At 39.7% G+C, this 12776-nt stretch overlaps 1 long non-coding RNA gene across 4 annotated transcripts in view; it reads right to left on the reverse strand.

Annotated features, from left to right (window-relative positions):
• LOC140656155 (uncharacterized) overlaps window positions 1–12776 on the reverse strand; it is a 48165-nt gene that overhangs the window by 1309 nt on the left and 34080 nt on the right. For 3 of the 4 annotated variants that reach the window (XR_012043995.1, XR_012043993.1, XR_012043994.1), the window contains 2 exons: window positions 6492–6633; window positions 276–737 (listed from right to left, as the gene is read on the reverse strand). This is a non-coding gene — a long non-coding RNA (uncharacterized lncRNA). Of the gene's footprint in view, window positions 1–275; window positions 738–6491; window positions 6634–12776 lie in introns of those variants that run through there. The other variant, XR_012043996.1, reaches the window with a different exon arrangement.

Here is a 12776-nt window from a genome sequence, read left to right on the forward strand (position 1 = left end):
TGTGGCATATTCTGAGCTGAAAGAGTATGGTTCTACTACTAAGCGTGAACATACATATATTTTAAATGCTGTAGTGCCACATTTATAAAGGCTTAATGTATATTGTGATAATTTTATTTGGAACGTATTCCTATGGAGTATTAATTCTGATGTAAGACGTTATTTCAGTAGGTATATTCATGTTGTTCGTTCATTTTGTACTTTCTGGGACAGAAAAAATACATAATGGACTAGTTTTCAGGGTGCAATTGCAGGCCACATCGAGGTCACTGATTATCACTTGGCGTCATACTTTAGGCCCTTGTTGCCCAAATGCTTACACCATTTAGGTCAACAGGTAGTGTCACTATTTCAACAGAGGCTTAGACAAGCATGAGATGTGATTTCTGATCTGGAACCTTGGTGATTTTGACAACAGAAAACAATATTTCAGGGTGCTTATATCACATGTCATAGATCTACTCTAATAATGCATTTAATAAAAGGGTTTGTTTATTTCTAAACACATTATGCAGTGCACATCTGTAGCCAAAAATAACACTATCCCCACCAAAAGAGAATTAAGCTTATTTTTTAAATGTAAGAATTTTTTAACAGGGAAGAAGTTGTCACTTTTGTATTGTCTGTGAATTTGATAATACCTTCTGGTTGCTGCTTCGTCATAGTGAAGTTCATTATTGATTTAATACAGCAGCTGAGTCTCGGAATTTGAGATCGGAACAATGTGTTTTCTGATTCTAAAAAAAAAAAAAAAAGTTCTGTAAGACAACCAGTAAACTAGCAGCAAAATGCTACTGAAAAGCGAGTACACTGTTTAAGGGAATTTGCAAATGTAAATCCATGTTATTTTTCAAAACTAAGAAAAAAAAAGACCATGGGTTAGATAATTCCCTTCACTTTTTACCACAGGAAATGATCAAAGTAGCAGAAAATCTGCTCTTTTTGGCCAAACTTCTGTCAGAGACAGAAGGGGTCGAGCCAACACATGGTGTATGCAGCCTTGCAGCAAGAGGGGATGTGGCTGATGGGAAAGGAGGTGGAACCAGAGAAAATCTGTAGGGTAATACCTCCTATTAAACCCACAGGAATTTTCCTGTTCTAGATAAAACAGAGGCTGATCCAATAAAGCAAATCTCAAACAACGCAACCTTTCTTTCTGGGCCGTTAGACGCTTGTGAATGAAGATGTGGGGCTAGGAGTGTTTGGGATGCTCTGTGTCGAGCAGTTGTATTGCTGTAGGGAACCAAGGACCTCTAGGGTTGCCCTAAGATATGTAAGAAGTATAGGCAAAAATGTGTACCTGTCAGAACAGTTTGGTGGGAAAAGAAGGGGTTGGTTTTTATTTTTTTTTTCTTTCTTCCCTATCAGGCTCTTTCTAGACTTTACAAGCAGAAGCAGATGGTAGGGACCAGTACATTTTACTTCTTTGTTCTTCCTGCCTGTGAAAGGTGCCAGATGGGCAATGATAAAGATAGAAATTCTCTTCCTGTGGCCCAGGGATAGCAAAAATGCAGAGCTTCAAGGCTGCCCTATCCTCACAGGATTACCGTAACATGGTTTTTTTTGGGCCCACTGGTTTCACTCTTGGACTTTTTGCCAAGAAACTGACAGAAAATCCCAGAGGCAACTTGACAGGGGCATCAAGACCATTAAAATATTTCACACAGGACACCAAACCACCACCAGGTTTGGATCATTCACAAACGGGCCAAAAAATATACAGGCTAGGTGTGAAGTGCAAGGCCAGATCCTTCATATGAATAATTTGGAAAATTAAATACTGTGTACTCTGAGAGGTGTTTATTTACTTGGGAATTATGAATAATCAAAATTTTTATAAGAGTAGTTCAAAGGTATATTTAATTAATATAATTAGCAGCAGTATTCTGAACCATTTTCTTAATGAAGACTGACATCTATGGGCATGAAGGGCCTCATCCATGACTCAATGAAATCTGTGTAATTAAATATTAATACTTTCCACAAACTATGTTAAAATGTTAGGGGTCGGTTTGTGTTGCAAAGCGAGGAATTATATATTGATTTTCATTAATCTGAATCTTTTCCTAGAACTGGTTATATTGTACTAGAGTCCTTTGAACCTAAGGGGTTTTTTGTTTTGTTTTTTTACAGCCACACAGTGTATGATGCTATATTCCGACAGAGTCAAAAGCAGCATTTCAAGATTAATGCAGAGATTCCTGGGGTCTTTTGTCAGGTTGCCAGACTCTTGTTCCTGTTCTAACTTAATTTTTTATAATTTCCTTTTATGTTAATAAAGGCTTCTTGTGGCTGTAAAAGTTGAAGTTGTCTTACTCCATAGACAGCCTGGTTCTTATGTAGATACTATTTAGATTATTTAGAAATCCTGCTGGTTGCCAGATGGAGCTCTTCTGGGTTTTATGTTAAATACTTGGAAAGCTAAATAGCTTGATTTTTCTCTCCTCCCTCCTTTCCTCCCCCAACAAAATAAATAAATACTTGAAAAGTGATTACTAACAAGTTGCTTAACTTCAGTTTTAAAATCAAATTAGTTTGAGGTGAAGTGACTGTAAGTATGAGATACCTCAGAGTAGTTGGGTTTTGGTGGGGTTTGACTTACCTACCAAGATTTTAAACCAACAGTTTTTTTCCAGGTTTGTTTGGGCAGCAGGAACCTGAACTTTAGTCTAAGGATAGAGAATCCTGAAAAGTATAGAACATGGCCCTGAATCCTGCAGTAGCGTTTCTTACAGGATCTGGACTTCGGATGGAAACCCCAAGACGGTCTTAGACTGCAGTGGCTGTTAGGATTGCTGGAAATAACTTGAAGGGTGTGGTTCAGTGGTATGCTAGGCTGCTGCGAGCCTCTTGTATCCCTGAATTAGTTTAAGCAGCCTTCGGATGACCGAGCGTCTCTGCAGTAGCTCTTGTGTCTCTTGCCTCCCTGCTCTGAACATTTAGGTGAGCCAGTGAGGAGGAGAGATTTGACAACAGATTCTCCATTGCCAGCATGGAGCCTTGAGGTTGTTTACAAATCATACCATTGGCACCAGGAGCCCATACAGATGCCAGGGTGGACTCATAATGGGGTGGTTTGAAGCTGCTTTTATTCCCCTGACCTTTGGTCTACTTCACTCCTCGGCCCATTCAGTTAGTTGAGTTCACAGGGTCTGCATTAGTGCACAGAGCATCAGCAGCACAGCCAGGCCAGGTCTGGTTGGCCTTTGTCTGGATTTTAGCAATTGTGAGGCCTCATTTGGTTGAAATTCAGGCAAACTGCTGAGTCTAGGAATGCTTCTCAAAAGAGCAGTGCCTGTTGGGCACTGTGGCGTTGACGAACTGAGGGACCTTCTGTTTCATACTTGATGCATACAAGGTGGTCCTCCAGTTCATGCAGAAGGTGCTTGGGAAACACTGGGAGTCAATGTCCTACTAATCATAATTCTGTTGTCATCAACTGCCAAATGGTCAAGACAGTAATTTTGGCCTCCAGGGTTATGTTTTTAAAGTACAGAGCAAAAGAAATGCCATTTCGTAGTCAATTTTTTCAGTATGTATTGATTCTGTCTGGTTCACATGAAATATAGGAAGTCTCTTGAATGGGTAGGCATGCTGTTCAGGCGTACTTTGGCCCCTGTTTGCATTCTGAACATGCACACCATGGAAAAAAGTGAGAAAAGTCAGGTAGATCTGTATGTGCAGTGTGACAAATTATAGGCCCTGTAGCACTTCTGAATTGGCTTGCAGTTAATGCTCTGGTCTTACTTAAATGCTTTGAATTTAGTCGATGTTTAAAAATTTACTTTCTGTTTAAAAATTTACTATGGAATCAATCTGTTCTGGCAATGTTAGATTCATAGTTCAAAAACTTTATCCCCTTTTATCATCTTAAAGTAGCCATTAGTCTGAAACTTTTCAATCTCTGGGTCTGGCTTAAAAAACAAAAAGGAAATTGAGCCCTATATTTCAGTTTTAATATTTTTGAAAGCTTTAAAGCTAATGGGTCGACCTATTTTTAAATTACAGAGCATGGAAAAATAGTGGGTGTATTCTTTTTCATGTTGAAGTGAGCTATTGTTTCGCTGCTCATAATTAAAAACTCACTTTTTAGAAACTCAGATTGGTCCTAGGCATTGCGAGAAAATCTGTGAACAAAACTATCTGCATGAAATTTCCTTAATACTGACTTCAGGCATGAACTCATTCAGAATCTGTAATCTTGTCTTCTCTTGTGACTGTCATATTAGAGGAGTTTGTCCCAACAGCTTACAAATGGAGCTGGTAGCATCTGAACAGGCTGAAGAGCAGTTGTTGAAGTGAGTGGTACAAGCTCCAGAGACACAAGTACTATCTTTGAAACTTCAGATATGCACTGCTGGCTAGGGCACTGTGGGTTGTAATACTCATGAAGAGTTACAGTGAAATATAGGACTGAATAAAGCTGTGAGCAAGAGAGGTTTGTTTCAAAGTGAGGGTGCAATTTATAGTTTTAAGGAAAAAAAATTAAATATTTGGTCAGAATGTGAGAGTATTTAGGAGCTTAACTCCCATTGATTTTCAGTGGAGCTGTATGTCTAGACGTTTTGTGGACCTGGTCATTTGTGATGAAATTTGATTGCATGTGGTTTTAAAATTAATTATAGGATGTTGTGGTAGAGTTTTACTGGAACTCTATAAAGCTAGGAAATTTGCAGTTGAAGTATGAACATGGGCCATAATTCTGTTCCTACCATCCTGACCTTTCCGTATGGGTTAAATGCTCTTGTTATCCTTGCATACGCCCTGGCTGGCAAGCAGCCAGAGGCCCAACTCATTTGTCTCTTATGGTTGCCAGATGCCAGCATCGTGCATCTTACCTTCACATCAGAATCAGAGATTTCACCTCCCTCCCTCCACCCTCTGCTCCTGGTACAACACCCAGATGTGGAACAGAGGTCCCTTTGTACTCTGTGCATGTTATCCTCATACAGGCCATATACTTAAAGATAGCTCATGCTAATTGAGGTCCAGATTGCATTAGAAACATACCTGTTCTCTCTGTATGCAAATTCCAACTACCGCAATACCACATACATCCTTTCAAAACAGGTCTTGAAGAGTTGCCTGTAATCCATATTCCCTGGAACTGTGTTTCACACACAGTTTGTCAAAGAGCTGTAATGCTATTCAGAAGAAAGGGTAATCTGACTTTAGGTATTTATGAGGTGTTTTTTAGTTGGGGGGGTGGCAGGTGAGCTGGATACCATGAGATGTAGGTTAGTAGCTAGCTTAAAGTTGTAGCAGCCCTGGGTGCCAGTTTCCCAACAGAGTAGCATTTGGGCTTTGTGCGGCATTTTCTGTAGCTCTTTTAATTAACTATACTGTTCTGCTAGCATCGTGTATCGAGTTAATCTGCAACTTTGAGTTCAGTAACAGAGAGGCAGCATCTGGATTTATACTGCTCTGTAAAATCTATTTATTGATGAATCTCCTATAACTTTTCTATGTCGGACCCTGAGGCTTCTTTTAAAATTTCTTGTCTTGCCCCAGGTTTTTTGTTTATCAAAATTACCTTAATTTTCTCTCCAACTGGAAGACAAACAAAAAACAAAACCCTACTTGGTTTATTTATCCAATTCCCTGCCTATCTGCCTTTTATGGACAGTTTCAAGATAATTATATGAAAATCACTTTCTTTGAAAAATAATTTTACTCCTAAATTTCAAAGTCATAGTCTGAAACTTGTGAGCATTTTGGTTTGTGTATGATTAAAACCACATCTGTTCATTGGGGTAGAACAGAGGAGAAGGCATGCTTTTCTGTAATGGTACATAAAATAACAAAAGGCCAAATGTTCTTCTTTGGTTCACTTACATGATTGTACCATAGTACACACAAATGCCTGGCTGCATCAATATTGCTGTTTTGGACACTGAGTATCCTTTTGATTGCAGGCCCAGCACTTTGCAGTCACTTGTATTGTGGGGGGAAATCTCTTGAAGGACCCTGCTAGTACATTATAACGTTCTGTATTAAGTTTGGTTTTGTTTAAACAAGAAAGCTCAAATCAGAATTATGTGCCAATTCTTTATAGATCCCACTCATTTGGCAAAGGAATTGCATTAATTACATCTTGTTTTCTGTACTGTGTCATTACAGAAGAGAGAGTGCATGCTGCACTTGTAAGGGGTTGAAATAATTCACTCACGTCTTTGAAGCCTTTGATGTATTTTTCCCTTTTCCTTTGAAAATAACGGTGGGCTGTAGAAGACTTTCCCTGGATGATAAATATGCTTTGCAAATGTACAGTGGTGCTCAGAAGCTCGAGTAAAACAGACCTTTAAAAACTAGTAAATCTATCTGATAGAAACATGATTTTAAAAAAGTGAAAGTACTTTTTCAAAGCTTTTCCCCAAGGTATTGTTTTAGCCATAGTTTTGCCTGGTTTTGTTGTTACATTCATTTAATATTACTGTTGGACATTTCCTCCCCTATGAGATGATTTTATAAGATGGACTGATTTCACTTACAGAAGATGCAGTTGCTGACTGGTTTTGGATCCTTTTTAAGGCTGTGATCTGTGAGATGTTGAATGTCCTTCCTTGTAAGACTGTGTTTCACTGAAGTGATCTGGAGTTCACGTGAATCACTGATGTCCAGGGAAAATCACTCCTGTCAAGAGAGTAAAGCATAAAGAATGTTCAGAGCAAGTCTATAGGAAAATTCTGTAAGATGGACAAGTCTCTTTCAATAACTCTCTCTCAACCAGCCCCTCTTCCTCAAGAATATTAATTTGAAATTAGTGAGAGTATTTAAAGAATTTCAGCTGCCAAAAAGATCGATAACCTACATGATGCGTGAAAGCCTTCTTATGTTTTGCTTCTGTTCATAGTCTATTTAAAAATAACAGTTTAAATGTATTTTTATGCCAAAAAATAGCAGGTTTTTTTTATCAGTGGGGAGAAAACAAAGTGAAAGCCTCTGTTTTGGTTTTCAGAAATGGACTGCAAAACAATCAATATCCCTTTTGCTCATTAGATGCTGTGTAACTAAGTTATTCCACTGCTTATTGCACTCTAAAGTACCTTTTTACTGTTGATTTGCATTGACATCCTACAGTTTTATTTTAGAAAAGCCCTCAGCTTGTTTATGTGCTTCAGTCATATCGACTGTATATAAATTCTTCCTCAGAACTACGTAATCCTGGTTAATGATAGAGTGAAATGATATTAAATTTATTTCTAAGGGGAAAAGCTAGCGCTTTGCATAAGTCAGATTGATGATAAGTTCAGTCTAGTAATTTTAAAGGCTGTTGCACTTGTAGTGGTGTGTTTGAGGACTCCTGCAAGCCTGAAGCATATTCTTTTCAAACTGTTTAATTTTATCACCATTCTAGAGAGTACAGAATTATCTCTTCCAGACCAGGTTATTTGGGAATTAAAACCTTTTAGAATATGCTTAGCAAAAATGATCCTAGTTAGATCTAGTTTGCAGAGTGAGTCCTACCTGCAGATATGAAACCGGGATGTACAGGTTTAGCATGTTGTGAGGAGGGTTGTTGTAATGCTAGTTAAGAACTGTGTTACCTGAGATTGGGGTATCTGGGATTTTTCAAAGAATCACAGGTTTTTGTTTTTTATAAGCAGCCTTTTAAATTTGTTTTTGTGGGTGAAAGCCCCAGAAGCTTTTTATGGTGATCTCACCTCTCTTTAGTTCTTCTCAAATACTTCCATTGCTTTTTTTTTTTTTGTATTTCCTAAATACACAGCAAGTGCTCTGCAAATATGGCCCATTGATGTTGGTAGCAAATCAGCTCCTGTTTTCAGCGGGGACAGAGTTTATATCATGATTCTCTTCACTGGATAAATTCTTTGTCTGTAGCATCCTACCTGTACTCTTAGTCTTGATGGATGAACTCCAAAAACAATGAACTTCGCCTTGATGTCAATAAATGGTGTAGCCATAGGGATTCTTTCAGAGAGATAAGGATCAGGTGTGGTGGATGCAGGTATGAGGTATACAGGTATAAACACACGCACACAAAGGGGACTTCTTCCTAAGACTTGACCTTTCTTCCCCACATGCTTCTCTACAAAATAGTATATTTCTTGCCTTCAAAGAATACTAAGTACTGTTGGGGAGACAGTCTGCTGGAAAGGCAGTTAACCATTACACAGGGGCCCTAGATAGACAGCAGATCTACCAAATTACTACTAAATACTTACTAAGTACTTATTAAATTGCTAAAAATCTGCATCAGAATTAGCAGCTAGCTGAGAACTTCTGCATACAAGCAGGGACCTACATGGAAATGTATTTGGTAATAAGGTAAATGCTTGGTGTCATCATGCCTTGCCAGTGATTTTGGGTCTCTGCATGTTAGGACTAGGGAAGAATGTGGAAACTTGCTTGGTCAAAAAGTATAGATCAGTTCTCAGGAAAGAAAAAGGCCCTTCCAGAGTGAGCTTGGATTAAGCTGATACATAGGGAGATGCAGCTCTCTGATAATTAAGGGATTTGTAGAGCACTGTGAGTCACAGTACCTGTTAAGGGTACTTGGGCCAAGTCTACTTACAGTGAACCTTTCTTCTTCATCAGAATGAAAGCTTTATTGTCTACCCCTAGGCTGTTACATATCTTTACCTTTCCATATGTCTACATATGTGCCTTTTCTAAAAACAGAGATAAAAAATAATGCACCTCTTTCCCATGAAGTATCTCCCACCAGTCATCGCTTTCTTGTTGCTGTCTTGGTCCTGAGCATGGTGCTGTGTAATACTGTCTAGTGATGCTTTACTTTTGTCTTGCTTTTTGCGTTGTCACTCACATAGTCCTTAGTGTACATCATCAGACTAGGAGCCATTCCTCACCTCTGTTTCTGTTTCTCCTCTAATGCTTCCAAAAATCTCATGTACTGACTTACAAAAACAGCTGGAACTGCAACATCACTCCATTTTAAGCTCTGAATTGTGTTAGCCATTACATTGGTTCCACATGATGTTTGGGTGGAGACATCAGTTAAAATTCCCAACACGGCCAGTCAGGCCAGGAATTGCAGCTCTGTGTAAGTGGTGGTTACTTTCTAGTTCTCGATTACATTATGCTAGAAAAGAGGATTGTTCCCAGAGCAATTTACCAAGAGGGGAAAAATGGAAATACTGTTCAAGGATGACCTTCCACCCCAGTGATCTATTTGGCTGGTGTCTGTTATTGCTCAGCTTCTCTGTCATGGGTTTTGCAGTAGTCTAGTGCTTTGTCATCGCTACTAAGTGGAAAACTCCTGAGCTCACTAAACAGTTTGTGAGGGGTTTGGGTAATGGCAGATGGATTTATGAATGCAACTGCAGAACAAAGTACTCATCAAGGTTACCTGAAATAAACATGGGTCCTACTTGAGCAGACTTTAAATGCATTGATTCTAAAAATTTCTTCAATCTAAAGTGCTATTCCTGAGCCCAAGATCCTGAGATAGATAGGAGAGAGGAAAAAAGAAGAGAATTGCTCTGCACCACTCCAGCATGGGAGCAGGAAAAGTGTTGTTGCGATTGTCTCCAAGAGAGAGGCAGTGCTGTAATCCTGTTTCATTTTTGTACACAGAACTTGAAAAGATTTTTCCTCGAAATATGTAATGGGACTGTCAGAAAACAGACCACTCCCCTTCCCAGTAGTTTCCTACTGAAGTCATTTAAGGCCTCTCACAGCTTTCATCTGTGTAGGCACTGAGAACTTGTGGGCCAAGATTTTTTTCTATTTTTTTTAAATGGAACACAAGCAAAAATGAAGCGCTTTAAAAAAAAGTCATTAGGAAAGAAAGTTGGAAGTTTCTCTGCATGTGAAGCTGGCTCACCACTTAATCAGTTTCTCGTTTCCGTTCTGTTTCTGTCAATCCCAGTGAAGTGGATCTAGGTGTTTTTCTTGTTTTAGGTAGTGCTAAAAGCATGTATGGGAGCTGCCCAAAGGGGCGGAGAGAGAAGTTGTTCCTTACTTCACTTCTGGGACTGTCTGTTCAGGGCTTTACACAGGAGGTGACTTGGAAAGGCTTGTGAATTCCATTCACTGTGCACTCAGACCTGATGATCGCAGTAGGCTGAACGTATAAAACCTGCTCTGCAGGCAACAGATCTAGCGCAGTAGCTATTTAAAAAAAAAAAAAATCCCTTTGTGGAGCTGGCAGATAGCCTGCATTCACAAAGATGGGAATTTTTGTTGGTATATATGCCATGTTTAACACAAATGATTAAGGCAACGTGCTTTTAAAAGAAGCCATTACTACCCTGAATAAATGGATGCTACTCAGCGTGCATTTTCTGGTTGGACTGAATTCAAGCCTCCCATTCTGAAATGGATAGCTTTTTTGGATTGCATTCACTTGTCTCTCGGATAAATCTGTAGTGTGGATTTGTTCCTTAGATGAATGATACACATTTCATCCGGTTTCTTTCAAGTTGAACTCTCCCTGGCACAGAAATGATAAATGTTTTTTTCTTTTTCCTTCTGTCTAGAAGACCATGTTGTACTGTGAAAGATGAACTTCATTCCCAAGACAGATGAACTGCATTCAGAGGTGGATTTACTGATATATGTTGGTAATGCTACAGCAGTGCCGTGGGCACCTCATCAGACAGACATATACTGCGGTACTATTGAGCCTTAGTCACATTCCATGTATCAGCCCTTTTGTAAAGCTTTAATTGGAAGTTATGTGTCCTTAAAGCCTGGAGGAGTCTTCTCTATAGGGAGTGAATTTTCCTATTTTCTTTTACTATTAGGCTTTGGGGGTAGCGGTGTATATACAAGTATTTCAGCCTTGGAGCATGAAGAACTTCATGAAGTTAGCTGGCCATTATAAATTACACAAGCATTTAAGAAAAGAAAATGCTAGTATTTTAGTAGGCCACTGGCATGCTATGAATGCAATCCAGTGTATTGATATGACATTTAAAGTGTGTATTTGCATTTGGTATGAAATTGTGCATACCCGATGTGTAATTTTTTGGAGTTTCCTTGATCCAGTGGATAGGGAAGCTCAGTGAGATGAGTACAGCCTAAAGAACAGCTTCATGACTGCTTTGAATTAAACTCCCAAACAGGTCCCAAGATCAAATTTGGGACTGATGAGCTAACTGGCATACTCAGAGAAATCTCGAGTTTGCTCCAAGCATCTGACCCTTATCCTGCCGTGCTAGCAGGCTCTGAGCATTACCTGTCCCCATCACCTCCATACGTCCCATCTGCCCTTGTGATGAGACCATATGTTTGAGGCTAGAGAGACAAGATGTCCTGTGGCCTTTCTGATAAGGGCTGACATGGCACTTTTAGATAGTCTGGATTCAGGTTGTCTGCAAGGGCCACCTGGAAAGGAGAAGTTGGGTTGTGTCACAAAACCTGTTTCAAGGAGTGGCCATCTCAGGTACAACTTAAGCAAACCTCCAGGGCTATAGCTGTGGGCCTGATTGTGCTGAAAACTTACCCAGCCTTTCCTAAGGCTTTAGATCCTTACCTACTTGCTAAGGTATTTTTGTTTGTCTGTCTTGTTACTGGCATGCTTCTTGTTGCTTAACTACAGTGTCGACAAAAGTTCTTGTCATACTGAAAACAAGATTTGAACTGAATCCAAAGACTGTGGAGTCGGTGCAGCTGTGTGATGGGGAGGAGCTGGTACAAAGATTTGAAACTATTAAGCATATATTCAAGGAGATGGCATTTGAAGTGCTTTTATTTCTGGTGGTAACTGATGATTTTCACCAAGTACAGCTTTGATTCTTATTATAAACTCTTGTACCAAGAGTCTAAGACTAGCCAACTCTACTTTTGTGAGTTAGCAATAGTAATTAGAGATGCCTGGTCTATTTTATTGTGATACATACGTACACCACCAGTATATGTTAATAATAGGAAGCATGTCATTCAGAAGCCATTCTGCCAAAATCAGTCTGCTGTTTGGCCTCCTGTGTGACGGATGGCACCAGTCACCACAAGTCACCGGTGGTGACCTAATGACCAGTCACCACTAGTCACCACCTAGTCTTAGTGCAGCAGCATTTTTATACAGAAACCCTTTCTGTGTGTGAGAGCCCTTCTAAGAATCAGCAGCACACAGCTGGCTGAGTATCTGAGGCATGCAATGTACAGAGGTGGCAAAAACCTATACAAGCAGTATAAGCCTTCCTTCCTAACAATAAAACAGTTAGAGTTGCTGGCAGAAAGTGATAAGAGTGTCAGTGGCTGTTTAGATTAGGGAAGGATCGGGTGTGTTCAGTGAGGGGGATAGTGTTTGTTTAGGTTTTTCCTCCTGGGACTAGTTTAGTATTTCAAGCACGTTTGGGAACTCTTTTTTTCCCCAGTGGGCTAAGATGTGAGCTGGATAGAGTGTGTGGATATGAGAGAAGAAGACTTAACAATGGTTCAGAAAATCCTAGAATGCTAGCTTTGTTTCTGGGTGCCTGTATGGATTCTCTCAGTATTTGTTTTGCTGACTTTTCTTTCAGCTTAAAAGACACAAGAAGATGCCTGTTTCAGCCTGTTGGGGCTGACAAAATACTAAAGATAGACAAAACCAGAGAGTAAAATGCAGCTGAAACCAGTCCTGTACGGGGAGTCCCTATATGTGCTATATCAGAGGGAACAGCTGGGATCTGCTCCTGACAACACTACTAAACCCAAGTTTTTTTTCCATCTGACTGTATGCTTAGTGTGCATGCCCTGTCCAGCAAAATGGAGAGCTGAGACTTGTCTCCTTTTTATTCACTGTCTGTGGGAAGGTTATTTAGAGCAGTATTGTCTGAGTCACTTTGTCACAAGCTAGTTCAAGAGGC

This window comes from Ciconia boyciana, chromosome 8 (assembly GCF_034638445.1).
Source record: "Ciconia boyciana chromosome 8, ASM3463844v1, whole genome shotgun sequence".
NCBI classification, from domain to species: domain Eukaryota; kingdom Metazoa; phylum Chordata; class Aves; order Ciconiiformes; family Ciconiidae; genus Ciconia; species Ciconia boyciana.